The 9,285-nt window shown below is 31.9% G+C and overlaps 1 protein-coding gene across 1 annotated transcript in view; it reads left to right on the top strand.

Moving 5' to 3' along the window:
• The window catches only part of LOC108972015 (collagen alpha chain CG42342), a gene marked incomplete in the record, with an annotated part of 110,293 nt that overhangs the window by 98,130 nt on the left and 2,878 nt on the right, over positions 1 to 9,285 (top strand).

Genomic DNA, 9,285 nt, shown 5'->3' with positions numbered 1-9,285 from the left:
CGCTAACTGAAACGAAGTTAATGAAAGGCCAAAAAAGCATAAATAAATTGAAAGCAATGCAAACAAATTGTTAATGCAACACACATACAACAATCGCAATGAACACGAATGCGCACAGCAAATACAATAACAAATACACAGCGCACAACATGCCACAAACAAAGAATATTGCTACACTAACACGTACATACATACACAAATAGACACTAAAGAGTTTAAAGACACACACACAAACAATAGATATGTATGTGGCAAAGAGCGCCACTCCCACACTAAATACCGTATTTACTTTGCGAACCAAAACTACGGTTATGCAAGCACAATTTGTGACCCAAATGCAGTGAAAAGTCAAAAATGCAAGCAAAATCGAAAATTTTAGCAAACAAATTTCGAAAGACAATTTCGACAAATCGAAAATAGTAAGCATAGACATCCCAAAAGCACAGAAACATATTTACACACCGATGTCAAAAGTCAGCTTTGTGCTTACCGCTATTTGACCTTAGACATATACACAAAAAAAACAGCAAAAACAAAAGAATTGCTGACAGTTGAACTCGCTGAACTCCAATTTGGCAAACAACAAGCTTTCAACTTGCAACTAGACACAAATATACGGCACACATACTCGTGCATATACATGTGTATTTCTAAAAACAAATGCAACCTTAAGTACTTAAGTCGAAGTATATAAATACTTCTTAAGAGCATTTTTGAAAAGTGTAAATATGTCTAAATRGCATCAGCCGAAAGTATTCCCGAAGAATTTAATTTCACATTTTTATGCAGCTTAAGTTTCATTGTTGCTAAGTTTTCTTTGCAGTCTGATATAAGCCATATAAAAGCTTGGCCAGTATTGGCGCAGGAAATTTAATGAAACATTTTAGTTCGAGAATAATCTGCTTCTCCTTCWTAACGCTACAAAAAAGGGTTCCCACCATGATGCGTATAACTAAAYATGATTTTTGTGAATTTTTCCAAATTTATATTTCTAAATGTCGATAATTTTGTAATCAAACTTCAACTTTTTTTATATTCATAATAATAATTAAATAAACAAATATGTACCTCTTTGGTCGAACACTTTTTGCCATTTTTCCGCTAAAACTTTCCAGTGTCAATCGAAATTTAGGAAACTTCACAAATTTCATTGGTGGCTTGCGTGGCATTCTTCCCTTTTTTATCCAAAAATTCAAAATATAGCGAATTTCTTAATTGTTTTCACTCATTTTAGAACAGCTGTAACTTTTTTCAACTTCCCCAAATAATTTTTTTTTTTTTTTTGTTTGGAAACTTAAAGTATCATATTTCCAACACTATGTATATGGTATGACAAAATGTCATATTTAGCACTGAAGATATACGACTGCAACGACATCTATTGACAAAATGCTAAAGACTTTTTTGACTACCCAATATTTAAGCATATTAAGACTGAATCGGTGCTTCTAAGAGCTTTTAAACTAATTACAAWGTTGTAAATCTATGCGACGATTCTCAAATCTGCTCGCAGATTCAAATTTTGCATAGCGAAGTGATCTTCCGTTTTTTTACTATAGAGATCTGCCGAAATAAATGGACATATTGTAAATTGGCATAAGTGCCAAAATAAATAAGTCGAAAAAGCAGAACTCTACTTCACACACTAATAACTTATGAGCAGCGAATCGCACACTAACTGGCCAACTGGTATAAATTGTAATATACTGGTAACAAGCTAGTATAAACAGCTTAGCAAGTGGTTATACCATATTAATGAGATCTCTTTTCAACTGAAAACCGTGTTGTTGAATTCCCATTTTTATGCTAGAAGTTTATATCAAAATTAATACGAGAAAAGCTACGTATCAAATTTTTCCAAAGCGTTATAAAGATAACGAAAAGAAAATTAATTCTATCATAAGATTTACAACAAATTTAAATCATACATTTCTAAAAAGCTAGTGATCAACTGCAATTATTTGGAATAAATTTTCGGAATTTTTATTTATATTCGCGGACCTGTTTTTGCCATTTAAAGGGTATATTGAGTTTGCCACGATGTTTGTAACACCAAGAAGGCAACATCTAAGACCCTATAAAATATAATATATATCCTATATGATCAGTGTAACAAGCTGAGTCGATTAGCCAGATTCTGTTTGTCCGTCTGCCTGTGCCTGTCTGTATACTGTGCCAAAAAAGTAAGGTGACATTGTATTTATTTTGAAAATTCTTTATTTATTCTTCCAAATCAATTGCATCCCCTTCAAAGTAATACCCACTAGATGTAGTATATTACGCCAACGGATTTTCCTTATCTTCGAAACACTGGTTGTAGTCACTTTCCGGGATGGCCTTCAGTTCCGTCTACGCCGTGGCTTGAATATCGTGTAAAAACGGTGTCCCCGGAGCTGTCTTTTGAGCTTGGTGAACAGCCAGTCGAACGGCGCCAGATCAGGTGAATACGGTGGTTGCGGAACCATATGGTTTGAATTTTTTGGCAAAATGATCATTTCATGCAAATTCTTTGCTCAACAAAATTTCGACATCGCAAAAACCAAAAACTCACTTTTAGCACCGCACAAAACGACACGTATCGCAAACACTAATGAATATTTTGACATGAAGTCTGACATAAATGTGACTGTCAGCACTACCAACCAAAAAAAAAAATTCTTCAAATCCTTCGACGAGCGCAGTTTAAATTCAAATGTCACAGAGTATATGAGAACAAGTCTCTCTGTTTTTGAGATATCGATCTGAATCTCTCTACGAGAAGCTACTCGTTCGTCGGAATCGCTGCTATCGGATCGTTAAAGCATATAGCTGTTTGTAATTGGCGAGATATCTTAACGAAATTTAATATAAATTATTTCCTAAAACTATGCCACAATATCTGACGAAATTTCCTAAATCTGATCATAGTATCATATAGCTGTCATACAAACTGAAAAATCAGAATAAAGTTCTTGCATAGAAGCATCGCTAGCGAAGAGTATACCAGCTTAGGTGCAATCGCAGTTAATGATTTGTTTTTTCGGATTTATTATTCTTCGATTTGAAAAGGAATACAAAGTCATTTAGCGGTCAAAATAGAAGCTTAGAAAAAAAAAAAAGTGTCTTGCGTAAAAATCAAAGACTACCTATAAGCACTATTTATTCAGAAAATTAACAAATTTGAAATTTCGAACAATTATTGCAAGAGCAAAGCTAAAACTTGTGAGACCTTTTAACCGAAGTACACTTAATCTTAATTTTCAACTGAGGGACACTTTTTCCTAATTTCAAATTGCAAAATGGTGTAGAACACGAAGAAATGAGTTCACGCAAGTTGTTTTTGGAAAGCAATTATTTTGTTGACTATCAGCATATAATCAGAAAATGTATGGCAAATAATTGAGTCACACAATATTAGTCAGTTCTGTTTCCTTGAAAAACTAAATATAGACCACGAAATTTTATTTTGAAAAGTTTTTTTGGATATAATTTCTCTCCACTACGTTATTAAGCTTAGCATTCTTGGAACCAGAAAAAAGCTGTGTTAGTTACATAGAATATATATATATATATATACATAGATATATATGAATTTATATATAAAAGCTACAAGCTACGACGAATTTTCAACCAACAACGCAATAGTTCAAATATATATTTTCTAAACCTCTAAATAAAAACATAAGTCATATCATTTATGCATTTAACCAACGGAACTATATCACATACCCACTTAACTCACTACCAACAATAACAAATACATACTTACAACCACAAAAAAAAAAAACTAACTAAAACTTGCAAACAAAAATATGCTACGTGCCAGTGCTTTCAAGCAAACAAGAGCCTATCAAAATAGGCACTCTCATATACCTGCTACTTCGCTATGTACATACGCACCCACATATGGATATGTATATGTAAAGCCGCTTACAACTTGAAGCGTGATTTTGCCACACGTAACACTGTTTAAGAAAATAGCATTTACGACTTTACTTGACATTTCACGCAATTTATTGATTACCTTGAATAGAAGTGCAGCTGCACACATATACATACATATAAATATCTATATAAATGTAAATACATACAGGCGTAAGATATCGTTCGACATATGCCAGAGTTATTAGGGCGTGCAGCCAAATATTCGCATATGTGGCATAAATATTTATAAGTGTTTTGTGTACCGTCCATGGGCTTTGTCTACATACACACAAACAAACATACATACACACACACATACAGTGCAGAGAAATCTAATGACAAAGAAACTGCACAGAGTACGTACATATACAATATTGCATATGATGCCGACACACCGAGGCGTATAAGTAACCAAGCAGTTGAGTTGTAGAAAAAGCAACAACACATACAAACAAGCATCACACACACACACACACTTACACAGAATAGTTAAGCAAATATTAATTTTATTAAACTTATACAAAAATATTGTATAACCGAAGGATAAATGATAAAAGCGAGGCATAAGATAACAAGCTGTTAAAAAGTGTAATCAAATTGAAAAAAGTACTATTTATTGTGTACAATAAAAACAATTGAATATGGACATGCGATATTTACACACACACATACACATAATTATACAATATTGCTTGAAGCTGCATATGTACGTGACAACAACAAAAGCAAATAGAAATGATACTTTTACTAATGGCGAACGCATAAACGAAAACTGAATTGGGAAAATATTTACTTTGAGACAGCCGCAACTGTAGTCCGAGCATTAGTGCAGACTTACCGTTCGACATAATTGATGATTGTACAATAATATACACATACATAGGCATATACATACATACATGTGCGCACAAAGCGGAGGTGTTTGCGTAAGAACGTTAAACGCATGCAAATGACTTTGGCGTTTGATCATACTTTTAGGATTGACAAATGACAAATGACAGCATCTTCCATTTTAGTAGTAACGAAATTCGATGGCATAATAAAATATAAAGGGAAGACGACTTTTTGCAGTGCATTGTTCGTATAAGTATGTATTTTTATAGTATAGAGAGTGGTTGTAGTTGTAGGAGGGGTGCATGATTTAAAATAACGGATTAGTTAGGCTGATTAATGGACGTTTGCGAGGAGAGTTAATGATTAAGGACATTCTAATTATTTTTTCTTTGCTACAATGTACTTTTTAATTGGGTTGTAGAGCCATAAAACACTGTACAAATAATTTTGAGAGATATTACTGAGATCGCAGCAAAGTAAGCCGTCTTCGATTCGCCAAGCGAAAACTGGACCAGATGCCCAAACAAAGTAGTCACAGTCAGTACATGTAGTGCCATCCTGCGCTAACATGGCTTCTAATGCATGTGCAGTTGTGTAATTTATTTTTGTTTTTATAGCAGGGGAAGCATCAAAAGCTGGAGTGCTGAACTTTAGTCTTCTAAACATAACCTACTGACTAGACTAGACTGAATACTCTCCCACGAAACCAACGTCTAAGTATTACTTCGAGGCAGGGACAGGACATTTAAGTCCGAGCCGAGTGTAGTTTTTAGTTTTTCCCTTGTATTTGAAAAGTGATGGCAAAAAAAAATACTTGTTCAGAGTCTTCTATATAGCCTGTACATGTTAGACAGTTCGAACTAATGTCATTGTGGAAGCTAAAGCATCGATGTCTACTAAGTATTTGGGTCGGATGGAAATCCAGATCGTCTGTCCGGTATAAGTCGGTGGGTCCCACGCTCTTTGAATGAGGAATAACATCGCTCCTGAACTCATGCTATCGCCTCTATTAGTGGGATCCTATCCTCCTATGGTGGGATCTATTCGTTCTTCTACATTCCTGATGCCCTTGAGCAAAACTTCTGTTTTGTACTCCGTCAGTTCTAGACTTTCAGAAGGGAACCATTGCCGAAGAACATTTAAGCACCGTCAAAAAAAAAAGAAAAAAAAAAATTGGTAGCGTTCAAGATGGCGGTTACGACCGTTTTCTTAATGTCTGGTTAGCAACCACCTGCCAGTTAAGTTCTGGTTAACTTAACCAAGACTTCTTCTTTCAATAAAGAACCGTTTTCCTTACTAGAAGAGCATCTCCATACTCTCTTGTACGAATTGAACTCGGTAACTTTGTTCTTGCTTTTACATGTAATTTTTTGACAAGAGAGCAGAAGTGAGCAGAGAAGTAGCGAATCGAAGAAAGTTGTGATAGAACATGCAAGCTCAGAAAAAATGTACCTCAAAAACTTGTTTTTTTTTCCTTTTTTTGACTTGAGATTAATTCTTTTTCCTCTATCAGGTATTTAGATTCAAAATTTTAAATTATTTTCGGGGTCACAAATAAAAAAAGTCAATGTAAATATTGTTCAATTACATTTTAATTTTTTTAGCCAGTTCCCTTAGTTTACTCGTATATAGTTGTTTATTTACAGGTCGTGCTTAAATAAAATAAAAATAAAAATGAAATATTTTTAATGCAGTTTTGGAAACGTAATTTCCGCAAAATTTTTATTTTTCAATTTTCAAGCAATGCTAATTAAAAATAATCAATTTTTAAATTTATTAATTTTTTTTTTACAATAATTTTGCAAATTGAGATTTTGGTATAGATAAAGCAGTATCTTCGACATCTTATGGGTTTCAATGACATCTCAATAATATGTAAAAATATTTAAAACAAATTTGAAAATTAAGCTTATAAAAATATAACCGAAGACAAATATGCACACATATAGGGATATATATGTGAAATAAAACAAAACAAAAGAAAATAACAAACAAGACAAAAACAAAAACATTGTAACAAAAAGTGATCTAGCTAAGCAAATGAGTGTCTGGGGGTGCTTAAGCGCAAATAAAGCAAAGCAACCAAAAACAAAAAAATAAAATAAAATAAATAACAAAAATTAAAAGCTTGTAATTAGGAAGTGTAACGAAAACAAAGGCAATTACTTGTGTATAAAGAAAAATATGAAGTTTCCTTGTATGTTTCAATGTCAATTGAGTTCAATTAGTAATGTTGCCACACAACCAAAATAAATGAAATGTGGCAAAGTTTTAAGCATAAATACAAGTATCTCCGTCGATGTCAATTCCTCTAGCTCGTTCTCCAAAACTCCTAAAAAATATATAAAGTTTCTCCACTTAAAACATGTATTATATATACATACAAATATACATATATTTATATAATAATAATAATAATGTAAATAACTAAATTAGTTGAGAAGGAATGCACGCTCCTTTTTGCCTATGTAAAAACGTCCAAAAATGTCAAAGAATTTTCTCGCTCTCTCTCACTTTCCCTTAGACACAAACAAACTACTTTCAAAAACGCTCAAACCATTTTACTTCGAAATTTGTCAACTTTTCACATCTACTTACGCTAACATACCTTTATATATACTTACTTACATACATATATACTTAAATGCTAAATGAACTTGTGTTCTTTGTTAGTTCTAGGCTAGAATAATGAAGTATAAACCAACAAAAAATACCTTTAAAGATAATAATTATGCTAAATTAAAAACAAAAAATATAAAATAAAAATAAATAACAGTAAAAAGAATGACAAACATGCAAGCAAAAACAAAACCTATAAATATTGTATATTGTTAACAAGTATCTTTATTTTCTGGAATTATACATAATTAATTATACATGCATATACTATATATTTAAATTGATAAAGTACCATAATGTTTGTGTGTAGCAGTGTAATTTGTATTTCTAAATGTCGATTTATGCATAAATATCTACAATTAACAGAGACAACAATATCAAAAGGATATAATTAAAACGCCATGCCGTGCTTGTGCAACGCATAAATGTTTACAATTCAATTGAAAAGCCAAAAACCGGGTTAAAAACGCCACTGGAGTTTGTTTGGATTGCGTTTTGCATAGCAACTTTGTCACCTTCTCCTCTTTTTTTCAATTATTTTGCGCAAACAAAGCATTCGATATACAAATACATAAACACATTTGAGCAAATAACAACTAAAAAACATTTACTAACAAAGCAGAGTGCATGTATACATACATGTAGACATATGAATTCAAATTATGCTAAATATTATGAAATGTGAAAGTGTTTTATGATGTTTAATGTGAACATTTTCCGATTTTTTTTTTTTTTTTGTGCATTTGCAAATATAATAAAAAAAAGAATGGAAATACTGAGTTTTTTACAAATAATCAACTAACTGTTTTTATTGCTACTGCATGGAGCGGGTAAAAGTATTAACTCATAATACACACACACACACACAAATTAGTCAACTAAACTGAGAAAATCGCGACTGGTTTTGGATTTAATTTGAGAAAGAAAATAAAATGTGAAATATGACGCTGATTTTGTGGTTTATACTATATACAAACTGAAAACAAAGTAATTACTAAAAATTTTTATATCTCACAACAAAAACTATTATAATTTTTTTTTAATTTAAACAAATGTCGTCATCTTAAAAATATAGTCCTTATGTAGAAAGCTTTTTTATTTGACAAAGATATTCTCACGAAATTTGTCTTATATCATATACAAGTCTACGCTACAATATCCGAATACATTTTCCAAATCATACCGTTTTAGCATATAGCTGTCATACAAATTTATCGGTCAAAATTTAGTTATATGAAAAGCTTTGTCATTTGACAAAATATTACCACAAAATGTTTCCCAGATTATTATTTAATGATACGCTACAAACTCTGAATATATTGTTCAGATCGGACCACTATGGCATATAGCCGTACGAACTGATCAATTAAAATTTAGTCCGTGTAAAGAAAACATTTTTATTTGACAAGATGCCATCATGAAAATTGTATTAGATTATTATTCAAGGATACGCTACAATCTCGGAATATATTGTTAAGATCTGACCACTAAAGTACTATATATAGCTGCCATACAAGCTGAACGATAAAAACTTTAGTCGCTATAAGAAAAACTGCTTTATTTGAAAAGACATCATCACGAAATTTGTCTTACATTATTATTTGAGACTACGCTATAAGCTCTGAATATATGGTTTAGATCGGACCATGTAACATATAGTTGCCCTACAAACCGATCTATCAAAATACAGATAAAGATCTTTTTATACCCTTTTGTGCTAAAGAAAATGCTTTAGTGATAGCTTTTGTAATAGTTGTTCTTGGTTTTAACGGAAAACTTTTAATTAACTTGGAGTAACTAGACTTACAGGTTCTTTTATTTTATTTTTTTTTTTTTTTTGTATGCCATTTCACTCATAATTTCCTTTTTTGAAGACAAATTTCGTTTGACTTTAGTTATGGAAGCGGCATTTCGATAAAAAAACAACTA

The sequence above is a fragment of the Bactrocera latifrons genome, unplaced genomic scaffold, assembly GCF_001853355.1.
Source record: "Bactrocera latifrons isolate USDA-ARS-PBARC rearing strain unplaced genomic scaffold, ASM185335v1 scaffold_11, whole genome shotgun sequence".
In the NCBI taxonomy this organism is placed as follows: Eukaryota; Metazoa; Arthropoda; class Insecta; order Diptera; family Tephritidae; genus Bactrocera; species Bactrocera latifrons.
The sequence above is the reverse complement of the archived record's forward strand: the minus strand, read 5'-3'. Positions and strand labels throughout refer to the sequence as shown.